We start from the raw sequence: 18155 nt of genomic DNA on the forward strand, positions 1-18155 counted from the left end.
AGGGACCTAATTGACCAATTTTTAGTGATTTATTTGGATGATATCTTGATTTTTTCTAAGGACGAGAAAGAACATCGTCAACATGTCAAGCAGGTTCTGCACCGACTGCGGGCTAATGGGCTTTTCGCCAAGGCTTCCAAGTGCGTCTTTCATGTGCCTGAAGTGGAGTTCCTAGGTCATGTAGTGTCAGGTAGGGAACTTAAAATGGACCCACATAAGGTTGACGCCGTCAACTCATGGCAGGAGCTGAAGACTAAGAAGGATGTACAAAGGTTCTTAGGTTTCGCTAATTACTACCGGGAGTTTATTCCGAATTTTGCAAAGCTCACGGTACCTTTGACGCAGCTTCTGCGCAAGAAACAGCCATTTGTGTGGGGGCGGGAAGCTCACGAGGCGTTTCTACAACTTAAGTCTAGTTTTCAATCGGACAACATACTAACCCATCCTGATGTTGACAAACCGTTCGTGGTAGAAGCGGACGCTTCTAGCTACGCGTTGGGGGCTGTATTGTCTCAGAAGGATTCCTCAGGGACCTTGCGTCCCTGTGGATTTTACTCGCGGCAACTAACACCCTTCGAGCAGAACTATACCATATGGGAGAAGGAGTTGTTGGCGATTAAGGTGGCGTTTGAGGTGTGGCGGCACTGGCTTGAAGGGGCACGGCATCAGATCGTGGTCAGGTCTGATCATAAGAACTTAGAGCATTTGCAAACAGCAAAGAAGTTAAACCAGCGTCAAATCCGCTGGGCTTTGTTTTTCTCCAGGTTTAATTTCAAGGTGCAGTTCGTGGAGGGGAAGGCAAACTTGCGGGCCGATGCTTTATCCCGCAAGCCAGAATTTAAGACCAATGAGCAGGTAGTATGTCAGACCATCTTGCCTACTGCCTCGCTGTGTGTTGTAGATAATGAGCTCGGGTTACATGATCAGATCCTTGAGGCTCAGAAAGATGATGTGTGGACACAGGAGCAACTGATGCTGCTCTCAGCAGGTAATCGTACCATACTGCCGCATCTCCAAGATCAAGACGGGGTATTGGTGCGTAGGGGGCAGGTTTACGTACCAGTGGGGGCCCTCAGGTTGGAGGTGATTAGAGCCCACCATGACGAACCCATGGCTGGGCACTTTGGCAGGTTCAAGACCGTACAGCTTATCACCAGGAGCTACTGGTGGCCAAAGATGCGGCAAGACATTCTGCGCTTTTGTGACAGCTGCGCCGTTTGCCAGCAGAGTAAGACGCCTGTTGGGCGCCCTAGAGGGTTGTTGTCGTCTTTACCTGTTCCGGAGAGGCCATGGCAAATCATTTCCATGGATTTCATTTCAGATTTGCCTAAGTCTGGGGGTTATACTTGTATTTGGGTGGTGGTGGATTTATTTAGTAAACTGGCTCATTTTATTCCTTGTTCAACCATTCCGGCGGCCCCTACGTTGGCCTTACTATTTACAAAGCACATCTATCGCTTGCACGGAGCACCCGAGGTGATTATTTCCGATAGGGCTCCGCAATTTGTGTCACGCTTTTGGAAACACTTCCATGAGTGCTTGGGGACTAAGTTAAACGTGTCGTCCGCCTTCCATCCGCAAACGGATGGACAGTCGGAACGGGTTAATGGGCTCTTAGAGCAGTATCTGCGTTGTTTTTGTTTAGATCAACCCACGGCTTGGGTGAAGTGGTTACCGGTGGCGGAATTTGCTTACAACAATGCGGTGCACACGTCTAGTCAGCATACGCCGTTTGAGCTTACTTATGGCTTTCACCCACGGGGAGGTGTGGCGCCGTCGACCAATGTGGTCTCTTCGGACCCTGTGTACCGCTCTACGGAAATGGCTGCATTGCATGATGTTGCCCGTCGCTTACTGTTGGAAGCTAAGGCAACGCAGAAGACTCAGGCTGACCGCCACAGGCAGGCAGGGGAGGAGTTGGAAGAAGGGGATTTGGTGTGGTTATCTTCCAAACATATTAAACAGGCTGGGGGAAAGTTTGCGCCTCGGTATTTGGGTCCCTTTCCTATCGTTAAAAAGATTTCTTCTGTTGCGTTTCGTTTGCGTTTACCGTCTAGTTTAAAGGTCCATCCAGTCTTTCATCGTTCGCTGTTGAAACTTGATACCTCTAGTCGTCGTGGTGCTATAGCGGAGGGTATCACTGCCACTTCTCCGCCATCGGGGGAGGAGGCCTTTGTGAGAGGGGATAGTGTTATGATTGAGCCTCGTGGCTCTGTTTCTGACAGGCGTGGGCGTAAGACTCCTCGAGAGTCGGATACTCTCGAGGAGCGAGAGAGAAAAAGACTGCGAGACATATTTGCAGCACCCTCTGACGAAGAGTCTTTCGAAGGGTTCACGGAGAGAATGGAGGAAGGGCTGGTTAGCTCAGAGGAGGATGAGATGGATTGGACTCGGGTAAGGGAGGAATTGGGGGCCACTGGCCATGATGGGGCAGAAGATGAATGGGGACCTTCAGGATTAGACCCATGGCGTAGCTGGAGGGATGGGACGGGATCCACAGCTGGAGATGCTGTTGGGCGTAGTCAGAGGTGTTCCAGCTCTGACGAGGAAAGTGATGAGGAAACGCCCGGGTTAAGGAGGACAGCTGACAGTGATGAAGATTTGTAACTGGCATAAAATGGGGCTTGGGAGCAATTGCAAATTGCGTCGGGCAAGGTAATCTGGGCAAACGCTTGGGATTCGTGTGTGTGTGTGGGACGCTTCCCTGAAGACTTGTGTACTTTCCTGTGCTGAGACGTAAGTTGATTGGAATCCAGGGTCAGACGGCGGGAGGGATTGTGTGGGCATTTGTTTGTGCAAACCTGTGCTTACTCTTATTAGCTTGACCTTCCGTCGTCTTCTTGACGGACGCCATCTCCTGCTTTGAGAACTCGGACTGAACTGACCACGGCTTGTCTTCCCCCCTTCTTGGACTTGGAAAAACTACAAACGTCTGCTTCTGGCTTTGATCTACGGAACGGAACTGGTCTACTCTACTGCTAAAATCCCTGGCTGAATTGTTCGTGTTGGAATCCTGTCTGCTGTGTGTGTGTGTGGGAGCGACGCAAGTTACTCTAAACACAGTGTTGGCAGCAGAGAGGAATCTGCTGCCAATTAGTTGCATTCTTTATCTTTTGTTCCTTGGCTTTCGTTTTGTTTATACCCAGGCTGAAGAAAGCAGTTTGTTTTTACCCGGATTAAACTCCGGTTTAATCCGGTTTACCTTTTGAACATTTACTTTTGCCCCTTTTTGCTCCTAAAGGCAAAAATTGCCTGGCCCTTGTGTTTTACGGGCATTTTTGAGTTCTGTAATCTAATAAACTCTGTTACTTTGAATCTTGTGGCGTTCTGTCCTTGACAGTTGTTGATGTTGTGTGTCTTCAAGTCATTTCAGCCTTTGGGCGAGCCTAAGTCCAAAATTATTTATTTATTCATTTACTACATTTATTTACTACATTTATATCCCACCCTTCTCACCCCGAAGGGAACTCAGAGCAGCTGTATGTACATACAATATATTATATTAGCATAGCACAATATTAGCATTATACTATATTGAACTATACTATACTGTAATATTATATGTAATATATAACATAATATTATTATATGATATTACTGTTAGTATTGTATTGTATAAAATGATAATATTATCAATATTATATGTATATGCAATATATTATATTATTAAAACTGATATAAAAATATTATATTATAAATGAGGGCGGGGGCCAGGTAAATGACCTTGGAGGGCCGCATCCGGCCCCCGGGCCTTAGTTTGGGGACCCCTGGTCTAGAGGGTGTCAAATTTATAAAGGTTTGTCTAATCCAGTGGTTCTCAACCTTTGGGCCTCCAAGTGTTTTGGACTTCAGCTCCCACAGTTCTTAAGAGCTGGTAAGATGGCTGGGATTTCTGGGAGTTGAAGTCCAAAACACCTGGAGGCCTAAAGGTTGGGAACCACTAGTCTAATTCTTTTTAAAAGTGAACCAAGACAAGACACTACATCTACATCAGAACATTTCATATCAATGAAATTTGGGACATTAACCACATATTGTCTGAAGTAGCCCTTCCTTTACTCTGCTCTGAAACTTACTGCAGGGATTGGGAACATGTTGCCTGCCAACTGATGCCAAACGTCAGTTACGATCAACCCTCACCACTGCCTTCATGATTAGGTGGTGCACATGGTGGCAGATGCACACCCAGCTAACTGCAGCACTACAAAGCAGAACACACATTGCTTCCTTCTTCCCCAAAGTATAAAGAGAAAGGAAGACAGGAGAAGTTAAGACTGACTGTTGCTCCTATGGGCAAAAGTGGGTGCAGTAGCAGCAACCACACATAGGTAAAGCAGTGGGTGGTGGAAAAGGAGGGGTTGTATGTCACATATGTCTGTCAGAGACACAGGCAACTTTCCAAGGCATCCCTCATACAATGCCTTGGTTCCAATAAATTGTTTCTGTTGTTGTTGTTCAAGACTTTCTAATTTATTGTACTCCTAAGGCGCTCCATGCAGTCATGCCGGCCACATGACCTTGGAGGTGTCTACGGACAACACCGGTTCTTCGGCTTAGAAATGGAGATGAGCACCAACCTCTAGAGTCAGACATGATTGGACTTAACGTCAGGGGAAACCTTTACCTTTACCTTTTTAAGGAGAATTTATGGGAGGATGGGGTTCTGGAGCTAAGCCTGTGTGATTTGCCCATAGTCACCCAGTGGATTTTGATGGCCAACTGTGGTCTCTACAGTTGTAATCCAACACTCAAACCACTCTCCCATATTGGCTCCACAAGAAAAAGCCAACTGCAAATAGAAGCAACAACCTGTACTCCTTCTCTAGTAGTGTGGGAGTTGCTGCTGTTGCCAAAATAAAAGCAATAGGAGCTCCTGTCACCCCCACAACTCCTGCCATCAGTCAGGTTCTTTTTTTTCTTTACAAATTAAACAGCCTTGGGGGGTAGCCCAAAGCAGAAGATACCCCAGCAACCAGGATCCTCCTGAGGCAGGAAGGGAAGAGATTAATTTCAGACATCTCATGCTTCATCCAGTCTTATGGAAGCGATCATCTGCAGGGTGAAACTGGTGGGCCATAAATTCCCCCAGTGTGGCTACCTCTTTGTTTCCCAAAACAGGTAAAAGTCCAGTCACATTTCCCCAAAACCTACTCTCTGACATATAATGTCTCTGTTTTGCAATAACGCTCTATTTGATTGAATGGGGTATAATTCTTAGCTAATGTTTATCAGGTAATAATATACAGAAGCTGACAATAGTTGTCAGCATCTTTTTTCCTTTACAAAGGTATAAAATAATGTTTATTGTTTTCTTTTATAACATTTTTAGAACTGCAATAAAAGAAGAATCAGGCTGAAAATCATCACATGTCACTGATAAGGATGCTCAGAACATATTTGCTGCCAGGTTTGGGTGTTCCCAGAACAAATATGTATTTCCTTTTGAACTTCAACTCACCCACACCATGTGCAGAGTCTTTTATCTTTGGAAAATGTTTTGGAAAGATTAAAACAAGTGTTTGTTGCTTCATCTTGATTCTGATTAAAAGCAAATATGTTTAAAATATCACTGCAGGTAAATGATGGACTTACTTGGAAAATAGGACATAAACAGAAACAAAAACAGCCACAGCTATGATTTCTACAAAGCCTGAGAGGTCACAGATAATCCTGAGGGTGCAATTTCCCCTAAATATATTTCACACTGTGTACAAGTATCATTTTGTTGTTAACTGCTATCAAGTCAACTATGACTTATGGCCCATGAATAAGAGACCCCCTCCCCCAGTCACCCTATTGTCAACTGCCCTGCTCAGGTCTTGCAGACTCAGGGTTGTGGCTTCCCTGGTTGTGTCTATCCACCTTAAATGTGGTCCTATAACCCTCCACTTTACCAAGCACTCTTTTCTAGCACTACGATTCCACTGTAACAGCTACAGCGTCATCCTATGGAATCTGGAGGTATGTAATTTAGTCAGAAACACCAGGACTATCTGGTAAATGCCACCCCCAAATTGCAATTCCCAGGATTTCACTGGACAGGAATGTAGCTAAAGCGGACTTGTCACACTATAACCGTACAATATGAAACGCTTCCGAATTTTAAATATGAAATTGGAAACATGGGAAGGTACCTTATACCTTCAATAGGCCACTGGTCCATTTTAGCTCAGGAGTGGAAACCATGTGGCCACCCAGAGGTTATTAGGGACCCTCTACTTCAGTGGTTCTCAACTGGTGGGTTCCCCAGGTGTTTTGGCCAACAACTCTCAGAAATACCAGTCAATTTACCAGCTGTTAGGATTTCTGAAGGCCAAAACATCTGGGGACCCACTTCTAAAAAATACTTCAGATTCTGCAAGCACCTGGTTCCATGCTTTATTTCAGCTACTATAGACTTCTAAGCAGTTTGGACTAAAGCGCACAGAACCTTACTAAGACAAATTGTAAGCCAAAACATCTGGGGGCTCACATCTGCCCACTTCTGTTTTACACCATGACTGTTTCATTCCTAAAAGTTCATCCAGATTGAGGCTAGTGTACTACCATATAATAGTTTCAGAATGCAGATTAACTGTATTCTGAAACTGCATTATATGGCAGTGTAGATCCAACCCCAGAGAGAAAAATGTGGATCAGAGTATTAAATCAGGTGGAAATCATAACTGAAAATTTATAAATACAATTCAGGTATCCAAATAGAAGGAGCAAGCAAAATGAACAAAAGAATACGAACACAGTAAATAGAGTTCTAAATGTGGAAAATATTCAGAATCAATGCTAGAAATGTGAAGAGTGAGGCCCCATCTACACTGCCATACAATTCACTTTCTGATGCAGATTAACTGCACTGAACAGGATAATAGGGCAGTGTAGACTCACATAATCCAATTCAAAGCAGTTAATATGCATTCTGAAATTGGATTATATGGCAGTGTAGATTCAGCCTGTAAGAAAATGTAAATTGTTAGGGGAAGATTTTTATTTGGGAGGGGAAGAATGCCCTCATGTTTGCCCAACTACAATGTAACTACACCTCTGGGAATGGCATTTTAAGTGGAATATTGTGAGATATTCCATGTTCTCACTTACTTTGGAAAAATCTTGACTGAGCACTGTGGCAATGTGCTTCAAGTCGTTTTCAAACTATGGCGACTCGATCATAAGAGTTTTCTTGGCAAGGTTTATTCAGAGCGGGTTTGCCTTTGCCTTCCTGTGGGGGTGAGAGAGGATGATTCAAACCCTGGTTTTCAAAGCCATAGTACAGTGTTCAAACCATTACACTTCATGAGCTCTCTCTCTCTTCTAGCTTAAAATGTATAGGATCTGGCTGCACAATAGAGTGCTTAGCATATTTTAGGGGGAACAAATTCTCACTGAAATCAATAGCAAGGACTGAGCTGTAATTATCTTTCAACTATCCCATGGCAACCCATTAGTTTTATAGCCCAGGCTATTAAATGGGGGAAAATGTTTAAGTTAAAGGCAATTCATGCCTTTGGTGTGTTTCCCTTGTAAAAACGCTCTCACTGTGGGGACTTCTTTTATTTAACCTCATTTTTATGCTGCTTCTCTTTTACTTTAGATTTACTAGTTCTGGAAGAAAGCCTCCTTCTCAATAGGCAACATGATTTTGAGATGCTTCGGACAGGCAGAGGACCAGTTTTCACTTGACGTCTGGGGAGGGTTTGTCTAATCCTGTGAGAACCTAGATGACAATTTTGTGGGGGAAATAAGAGCGTGTTTGGTGGAGCCTCTGGCTACATTTTTAATGAGGATGAAAATGGAAGCTATAGGCCTTTAGAAAAGACTTCCTTCTGTTCGGATGCCAAACAACTTAATTAGGACAGTGATGTGGGAAATGTTCTGATTCACTTTTGTTAATGAAGACGGAAAACATCCAGACATGATTGAAAATGTTCTGTTCTTTTATTAGCCCTATAAGAAATCACATTTATAGAAGGCCACTTTCTTTGCTATATTGGGTATGCAGCCTGTTCATATGCTAGTTTAGTTCTGAAGCCTTCCTCCAAGTTTAAAACTGTACCGAGGAATATTAGTTCTGCTTTGAGGGAACAGGTTCAAAAGAAAGACCTTGCAAAAGTCATGTGTAGAGTCAGAACTCCGTTTTAACTAGGGTTAGGGGTGCAGGATCACTACAAAAGTGTGGTCCCTATCTTCAAGAAGGGAAAAAAGAACGACCCAAACAATTACCGTCCGGTCAGCCTCACATCGATACCAGGCAAGATTCTGGAAAAGATCATTAAGGAAGTGGTCTGCAAACACTTAGAAACAAATGCGGTCATTGCTAATAGTCAACACGGGTTTACCAAAAACAAGTCATGCCAGACTAATCTGATCTCTTTTTTCGATAGAGTTACGAGTTGGGTCGATACAGGGAATGCTGTGGATGTAGCGTACCTGGATTTCAGTAAGGCCTTCGACAAAGTCCCCCACGACCTTCTGGCAAACAAACTAGTAAAATGTGGGCTAGACAAAACTACGGTTAGATGGATCTGTAATTGGCTAAGCAAACGAACCCAAAGGGTGCTCACCAATGCTTCACCTTCATCATGGAAAGAAGTGACAAGTGGAGTGTCGTAGGGCTCCGTCCTGGGCCCAGTTCTGTTCAAAATCTCTATTAACGACTTAGACGAAGGGTTAGAAGGCAAGATCATCAAGTTTGCAGATGACACCAAACTCGGAGGGATAGCTAACACTCCAGAAGAAAGGAGCAGAATTCAAAACAATCTTGACAGACTAGAGAGATGGGCCGAAACTAACAAAATGAAGTTCAACAGGGACAAATGCAAGATACTTCACTTCGGCAGAAAAAATGGAAATCAAAGATACAGAATGGGGGACGCCTGGCTTGACAGCAGTGTGTGCGAAAAAGACCTTGGAGTCCTCGTGGACAACAAGTTAAACATGAGCCAACAATGTGATGCCGCAGCTAAAAAAGCCAACGGGATTCTGGCCTGCATCAATAGGGGAATAGCGTCTAGATCCAGGGAAGTCAGCTCCCCCTCTATTCTGCCTTGGTCAGACCACACCTGGAATACTGTGTCCAATTTTGGGCACCACAGTTGAAGGGAGATGTTGACAAGCTGGAAAGCGTCCAGAGGAGGGCGACTAAAATGATAAAGGGTCTGGAGAACAAGCCCTATGAGGAGCGGCTTAAAGAGCTGGGTATGTTTAGCCTGCAGAAGAGAAGGCTAAGAGGAGACATGATAGCCATATACAAATATGTGAGGGGAAGTCATAGGGAGGAGGGAGCAAGCTTGTTTTCTGCTGCCCTGCAGACTAGGACACGGAACAATGGCTTCAAACTACAGGAAAGGAGATTCCACCTGAACATCAGGAAGAACTTCCTCACTGTGAGGGCTGTTCGGCAGTGGAACTCTCTCCCTCAGACTGTGGTGGAGGCTCCTTCTTTGGAGGCTTTTAAGCAAAGGCTGGATGGCCATCTGTCGGGGGTGCTTTGAATGCGATTTCCTGCTTCTTAGCAGGACTGGATGGCCCATGAGGTCTCTTCCAACTCTACTATTCTATGATTCTATGATTCTACCACACTTTACCTGATAGAGCACCTGTCTAAAGGCACATCTTCCCAAAGAGTGGGCAAATTAGCTCTGTAGAAGGAACGACGGATGGAGCTGATCCCAGATAATGTGGACCAGTGTTGTGGGTTGCTTTGAATTCTCCCCCAGAATCTGAAGTAAACCACAAGCTTAGACCACATAAACAGTTAGGCCAGTTTCAAGATAGAATCGGCCACAATTTTTAACATGGCCATCCCATATTCCCTGTCTGACATCACTCCACCAATGAGCAACCAAGACAAGCCATGTCATATTCACTGGCTGCCTCAACAAGGAAAAAAGGAGGAGACAGTAAGCGTGGCCATCCATCGGCAACGATGCGGTTTTTGCACTGCTGGACAATCAGGACATCAACCGGGAGAGTGGCAATCTGCAGCAACCGAGAGAGTGGCAATCTAAACAATCCCTGAGGGATGCATGGTTCCTCCAGCCTGCTTACTGCAGGACCTAGGCATTCCTAGACAGGTGCTTTCTCTGACAGTGTGACTTTATAGTCAATGTCTGGCAGAAATTGACCATAGGGTAGCACTGGAGGATCTAAAGATTCTGAGAGAGAACATCCGCGAATAAACGAATCTGTGAATAACATATGTTTGGCTATCTGGTATGGGGACTTTTAATGGGAGCGCCTTCCTTACGAAACTTTCTCAAGTCTACAGTAAGACCATTGGGCATACATTGTGTGCCATTAAATTAGTTTTTATTCCAGTGCAGTTTACCATAGAGCCAAGTTGGAATAACTAGGGATTTGTAGAGAGGAGGAGAAACATACTATAGAATGACCTCATGGATCCAGCAAATTTTGAGACCATTTTCCCCTGGGTATGGGTAAATGAAACTGTAGATATAGGTTCCTTGACTATGGAGATCTTATTGGATTTGTCTACAGATACGATGAAAGTTTTCAAGTGCAAACATAGTTGCCGTTTAAATTACATATACAGTTTAAACTGCATTTTAAAATCAATCCTAGTTAATTTTCTGTTTTAGTAATATTTCTTGTATTTCAATTATGTTGTAGGGAGGGATCCATCTGTTTTTTGTCTGGATCAATTTTGAAAGCATTAATTTGCAATTCCATTCCACCTCATTTCCACATTACTTTTTAACAATCCATACGGTAATGTGTGGGTCAGTTCTTATAGAAATATAATAAAATAATTCTTTTTTATCAAGAAGTGTTCATTTCTATAAAAAATTTAAACTCACATACACATTTTAAAATGTGGCTTGGCATTCTCTTTTAAGCTGCAAATTGCATAAAAAACATGGGAAAGTAGGAAATCCAAGGAATAATTACATTTTGATCTGCATATTAGTCCAGATCAGTTTTCAGAGGGATTCACAAAGATCAAATTCCTCAAACATCCCCAGCCATATCCTACTCAAGAACTCTGCATAGCCAGCTGGCCTGGACGTATCCTAAATAAATCTGCAAGAATTTAAAAGACAAAGACATTTCTCTGAAGGCAAAAAGAACAGCAAGAATATTTCAGCCAAGATATGTTGTTGTTATATTTAGGGTGACCAGATTTTTAAAAAAATTAATAGTGATATTCTTTCTTCTGAAAGGTGCAGAAGCCCAATCTCATTTGCAACAGTGTTAACAACCAATCATTTATCATATAGTTTATAATAACCTGAATAAGGTCTTCAGTGAGAAATTTGAGAAAGCAGTAGAAATCTATGATAGTAAAGTCTGCTCCTATTTTGCTTAGCTACACATATATGCGTGAAAGGTTTGCTAATAAAAGTTTCGTCATTATTTCATGAATCCTACATATCCATGGATTCTACATCCACAGATTCAACCAGCCACTGCTTGCATTTTATTTAATTCCAAAAAGTAAACCTTTGAATTGTTCACCATTTGACACAAGGGACATCGTTTTACTACACCATTATATAAAATGAAACGTCAGCATCCATGGATTTTGATATCCACTGAGGATCCTGAAACCAAACACTAGCAGATATGTAAGGCCTGCAGTATATTGGTTCTGGTCAAGTCTAACTTATGACATCCCACTCATAGGCTTTTACGGCAAGATGTATGCAAAAGTGGTTTGCTTTGCCCAAGTGGATTTCTATGACTCAGCAGGGATTTGAACCCTTATTTGAGTCCCAGTCCAACACTCAAACAAGTAGACCATGCCAGCTCTGGTACCCCATTTAAGAAAACACTTCTAAGGCCACTTTTAGAATAGAATAGATAGAATAGAATAACTCTATTGTCGTTGTTCACTGTACAACAAAATTAAATGCTTTCCCCAGCACACATCACAAAACAACACACCCATCCCTCCACACCCCAACCACCACCACACAGCCCCCAATGCCACATCAATGCAGAGCTCTGGAGTTCAATATAGTTACAGCTCTAGGATAACAGCTATCTCTCAGTCTGTTTATCCTTGTCTTTGTCACCCTTTACTGTCTGCCAGATGGTAATAATTCCAAAAAAGTAAATGCTGGGTGAGATGGATACTTAAGAATACTCTGAGCTTTCTTAATGCTGCAGGACGTAAAAAGTTCTTCCAAAGAGGGGAGACGGCAATCAATGATTCTCTGTGCAGAAGTGGGGACCCTTTGGGGCGCCTTCCTACCTGCCTCTGTGCAGTTCCCACTGGCCCTATATCCCAGGAACTAATCCTAGATTATCTGCTTATCCCAGATTATCTGGCAGTGCAGACTCATATAATCCAGTTCAAAGTAGATAATCTGGGATCAAATCCTGGAATATAGAGCAATGTAGAAGGGGCCTAATTTTCAGGCCACAAAGGACTGAGGGAGAATCTCCTTTGAAAACTGTGTTTTTTAATTCCAAACTCAACATGCTGATCACTTTCTTTTTCAGCAGAATTCTACCATATCCTATTAAATTTCAAATTCTCATTTCAATTGCTTCATTTATTCAGACAGCTTTGTGTAAAACAGTGACCCTTTTAGAAGAAAGAATGATTCATTGACAACTCCACTGAAAACAAAAAGGTTTACGTTTGAGAAAGAGACAGGATTGTGCTGTGTGTCTCCAACTAGATGGCAAAGGTTTCCCCATCTGTCTCTACATGTCTACATCAGTCTGACCTGACAACAGAACAGCTGGTTTGGGCTTTTTCTTTACAAAGACTTCTATAATCCATTCTTGGATTTAACTATTTTTAATGGCTTCACAGAGGACTACTGAACTAGAAATAAGTTTAGCTTTCCTTCTGTATTCAACTCCTGTTGAATAGGAATGTATTCTTGCCAAGATCTCAGGGTCAAAAAGCATATCCTGGCAGGGAGAAGGATTCTAAATCCATTTAGTATACTAGGTGAATATCAAGAGCCATGTAGTTTCACAACTAAGGTATCAATAAGGATTTTTGTGTACCACAGGGCCTCCACTTTTACGGAGTTAAGGGAGCAAGACCCCTAAGGGAATGGAAAAAACACAAATAAAACATTTTTTAACCCAAGAGAACACTTCTCTAGGAATCTCAAGGTCCTCCAACATGACTCTTCTGTTAACTTCCACTGGATGTTAACCAGACAAGCATGCTAGAGGACCTACAAATGCCTAGAGAAGTGTTGTCTCCAAATAATCCCTAGGTCCTCCAGTGAACTCTATTATCAGTGTCTGTTGGAAGGCTTGAGAGTTTCTGGGAGATAATATATTAATCAAATATGTGAATTATCAAATTAATCTCACAAATGTGGAGGGCCGACTGTACTACCTAGCAGTAGGAGCTGAAGTAATAGTAATCCCAGTAGCAGCACCAGCAGCAACGCTCTCTTTATCCAGATCCCACATTTTCCTCTTGAAAGGTCTACACTCTGCTGCCTTTCCTAAGATCTTTCTGTCCATTTATTTTAGTGAGCACATCCAGGAAAGCTCTCTTGATCCTTTCCTAATCTACTGATAAAAATCAACAGTAGCAAGAAATGAATGCAACAAAAAAGGACAAGTGTCACAAAAACAAGCAACACTATAGTCAGCCAAACATCACAAATAATGGGTGAGATCCTGCACTGTACACACACCAGTAATATAGCAATAAAATTATATGGGAAACATTTGTATTTACCTTTTCTGAAATACTTGGTAACAATGAGATTTTCCCCCAAAATATCAATTTCATTCCAGAAGATTAGCATTAATGCTGTGAATCTTGTAATGATATTAACCTGATTGTTCACTCTCTGACTACAGAAGAATGTTTTAAAGCAGGAGTAAGTACTACAGTATATGATCTCAAAGTGTTACAGTCCATTTCACATCTGCCCCATGCAATTTGAGAGATGTCAAAAGCCAGCACCAAGACCTGGAAGGCCACAGGTTCCCCATTTCTGCTGTATGTTCATTTGTATTCTAAGTCTTGAAAGTAAGCTCCACTGAACTCTGCAGATTGGTACACCCAAGTAAGGTGGCAGCATTTCTTAAATATAAATATACAAAGCCATTTACTTTGTATTATTTGCTTCTCACTTCTGTAGTCCTATCAAAAAGGCTCATTTTTCAGTCTTTATATGTGCGCTGAAGCAAATTCTTCTCATCTTTCCATACACCTTGTGACTATGTAACTGAATTCAAAATGTATTTATTTATTTATTTACATCACTTTTACCCCGCCTTTCTCCCCGAGGGGACTCAAAGCGGCTTACAATAAATAGGCAAAAATTCAATGCCTAAAAACAATGTAAAAACAACAATTCATATAAAACAATCTACAAAACAACAATTCATATAAAACAGATACCATTACAAAATAAAATCACATTATATAAAATTTTAAGCATGTCCAAGATTATAATAATAATAATAATAATAATAATAACAACAACTTTATTTTTATACCCCGCCCCATCTACCCGAAGGGACTCGGGGCGGCTTACATGGGGCCTAGCCCGATAAAACAATCAAAGATCAATGATACACCAATAAAACCTCAATTATCAGTAAAACAATCGATAAAATCGACATGAAGCATACAATATTAAAACAGAAGACTAATTCATAAAACCCAGTACAGAATGTGCCGGAATGGGGAAGGTATTTCACGGTTGAAATGGACAATAAAGTGCAAAATAACATTGGCAACACCTCAAGAATGGGGCTATTATAAAATGGGCAGATAGATCAGTCCAACAACAATTAAGTGTCAAAGGCCTTTTGGAAGATTAGAGGTCTTATGCAGAAATTTATGTAACATAATGTCCACAAATCCATCCTAACAGTGTAATCCAACACATACCTGCTCTTAAGGATGACCCATACAATATGGTGCTTATTGCAATTAAGCAGGTATAAACTGCTGTCTAAATCTTTTGTTAATTTGTATCTGCTATTTTCTACATTACACTGGATGTATCATAGTATATAACTATGCTAGATGCACAATATGATAGACACCTATTCTACAACATCACACTTTCGGCTGGAATTGAGACTACACCAAGTCATTTTGCTGCCTGAGGGGAAGCACAAGATTGTGCCCACACACAGCCTTTTCAGATCAGAAAGTTGAGAAAAATGACACCGAAGTAATCTATAATGGAGCAGAGGGAGAATAATGCTCTAGTACAGTGGTTCTCAGCCTGTGGGACCCCAGATGTTTTGGCCTTCAGCTCCCAGAAATCCTAACAGCTGGTAAACTAACTGGGTGGGATTTCTGGGAGTTGTAGGCCAAAACGCTTGGGGACCCACAGGTTGAGAACTACTGCTGTAGTAGGATCGGTAACTGCTTAGTTACAGATGGCTCCAACATGTAATTAAACTCTTCTTAAAAGCAGCCTTCAACCTCTGCTTTCCTCTGCAACCTCTGCTTCCACCTAGGAAGAGAATAACCCTGGCTATGCTGAACACAATGAAACACTGGACTATCTGATGGATCAGGGCCTGTTACTGAATCAGATCCTAACCCAGGATGGCTCTGAACAGCAGCTGTGTGACCACAGAAGCAGGTGGGTTTTTTAAAAAAAAAATTACCTTATTTGTTGGAGGCTGGGGCACTGGGGCCTATATGCTCCCATTTTTAAAGATCACCTGATTATGAAGATGATCATGTCAGAAGCGACTTGAGAACATACTGCAAGTCACTTCTGAAACTCCTCCTTCAGAAGTTTAGCATAACAAACAAACAAATCCTCCTTCAGGAGCTAGAGGAGAGACCTCCAAGTCCTCCTGAGCAAAGACGAATTAAGCATTTCATACAGCAAAAGGTGACATATCTATAGCTGTGGGAGACCATCTCTAAATACTATAGGCCAGGGCATGTGGGCTGAGCTGAAGCTTGTTAAAAACAAACACGCATCTCCCTGGATAGGTCTGAAAGCAACTTCAGCTCAACTCATGATTCCTGGACCCTGCTGTTGTACATCTCAGATTTACATTGTGCTTGGATTACCCACTGACTTCTTTACATGGTTAACGGCTTCTTGACCTGGACACTAGTATTGCAGATTTTGTGTTTCCAAACGCTTGTAAGAACAGGACATATACAACACGCCAATTCATCAGTCCTCTGTCTAGGCACGTACCCATTTAAATTTTAGACACACTTTTTCCACCCTCAGACATCCTTTCTGGACGATGAGAACATCATTTCCAATTTTATCTTGTCTGCACATGGTTGATTTATATTTGCTAATGAAATAAAAACTGCATTGGTATGCCGTATGCTCACCTCAGTGCTGCCTCTGCCAATTCCTCAGTCAAATAAAATTTACAGAAGTGATGTATAGGACTACATATAAGCTACTTGAGTGGGTTTTTACTTTGAAGCCATCACAATTGAAATGCATTCCCGTAACAGTGATGTCTTCCACAGCACAATGCCCTTGTGTGTGAAATGTTAAGCCAGCATTAAAACTGTCACAGCTTCAGATCCACTGCCTTATTCTGACATCACCAGGGACTGTGCTTCAGACTGACATGTTTCATGTCTTTCCCTTCCTTCCCAAATATCCTCCTACCTTGCCACAAATACCCAACTAGACAAGCTGTTGCTACTCCAAAACATCATTACTAATACCAATTTGGAGGCTGGAAACACTAAAGGCTAACATTTGGACATCTACCCCAGCTGTTAGCACAAATGTACAGGCAAGAGTCAGGATACAGAAGGGAAAGGAGCTGTACCCAGAGCCTGGAAACGTTACTTACATTAACTACAAATCTGAGGAAATACAGAAAGGGACATGGGCAAAACTTGGCAAAATTACAGTACTTGTTTTAATTGCAACTGTAGAATTCTCTTACAACCAGCAATGCCTTTGGGTGGGGGATTCTGGGAGTTGCCATCCAAAACAACATTTTAGGAATGGGATCTTTCAAGGTGCCATCCAAAGTGTATGCCTTCTTTCTTCCTCTATTAATCTAGAAATTCCAAAAAAAGAGGGAGACTACAGAGGTTTCTATAGTGTTCTGTGGCCCCCATAATTCCTTTCCAGAGACATTGCAACCTTATTCATTTCAAGAATGCTTGTGTTATGAAAAAATTCATGACAGAGGGAACAGTGGTGCGTCCTACCAAATTCAACTCAATGGAGCTACAGCCACTTACTTAAATACTACATTTGATAACTGTCTGAATACATAATCATAGAGGGTGGTAAATTCATTCATTAATTTGATTTATTTGATTTCTTCGGCTTAGAAATGGAGATGTGCACCTTTCTCCCAAAATGGGAACCCAAAGTGCCTTACAAAACAAAACAGTCACTCAGGTCAATCCTGCAATTCTGCACTTACCCGAAACTGCTAAATGAAGTGCATGGTTAAAGTTAGTCCCCTTATGTCTGTGTGGTTTGGGGTCTTTAGGCTGGGTACCATGGACAACAGGATGCTGGACTAGACTGCAGGATTAATCTGATGGAGCAAGATTATTCTCATGCTTTTAAAAACACATCTATGTACTTCAGCAAATGGAGAGGAGGAGGATTAACACAACTGCCACTCTAAAGCAGCTATGGTTTAAGTGAAATTAGATCAGACTGGACATTTTAAGCAACTTGATCACTTAAATAGGTCCAGGTATACGCTCGCTCTGTGCAATAATGTTTTTACTGACTGTTATGTTTAAATTTATAGGTTTTTCTAATGTGGAATTTTTATTATAATGTTATGTTATTGTCATTTTATATTTTTGATACTAGTGATGAAATTGTGCCATTGAATGTTTGCCGTTTATATGTATGTTAACCACCCTGAGTCCCTCTGGGGAAAGAGGGCGGTCTAGAAATAAAGTATTAATTACTATTATTATTATTATTATCATCATCATTTATCAAAACATATATCAAGAATGACCCAGGAGGGCAAGGACCTTAGGAAGGATCATGAATGACATGGAAAGAAATAAATATTTTGTCTTCACAAAATCACAGCCTCATGTTGCTTTAAATTTTTAAAGAAGTACAGTTCAAGGGAGGATGCACTTCAGGCTTGCAGGGTCTACTTTGTTTTTATTAGACTTCAAAGATCTTCTTGTACCACCCCTTAGAATTAAAAGAATTCTAAGCCATAAACTTTTACACAGAGGACCAAGAATGAAGAAAAATCATAACTAT

At 41.8% G+C, this 18155-nt stretch overlaps 1 protein-coding gene and 2 long non-coding RNA genes across 7 annotated transcripts in view; 2 read left to right on the forward strand and 1 right to left on the reverse strand.

Annotated features, from left to right (window-relative positions):
- itga6 (integrin subunit alpha 6) overlaps positions 1 to 18155 on the reverse strand; it is a 96655-nt gene that overhangs the window by 61963 nt on the left and 16537 nt on the right. The gene's annotated exons all lie outside the window — the stretch shown is intronic.
- Positions 3637 to 5566, forward strand: LOC134295722 (uncharacterized). Its single transcript, XR_010002358.1, has 2 exons — positions 3637 to 5118; positions 5330 to 5566. It is a non-coding gene; the product is annotated as an uncharacterized LOC134295722 (long non-coding RNA).
- LOC134295723 (uncharacterized) lies at positions 6353 to 17850 on the forward strand. The gene is made up of 2 exons (XR_010002359.1): positions 6353 to 7686; positions 15421 to 17850. It is a non-coding gene; the product is annotated as an uncharacterized LOC134295723 (long non-coding RNA).

This window comes from Anolis carolinensis, chromosome 1 (genome assembly GCF_035594765.1).
Source record: "Anolis carolinensis isolate JA03-04 chromosome 1, rAnoCar3.1.pri, whole genome shotgun sequence".
Lineage (NCBI taxonomy): Eukaryota > Metazoa > Chordata > Lepidosauria > Squamata > Dactyloidae > Anolis > Anolis carolinensis.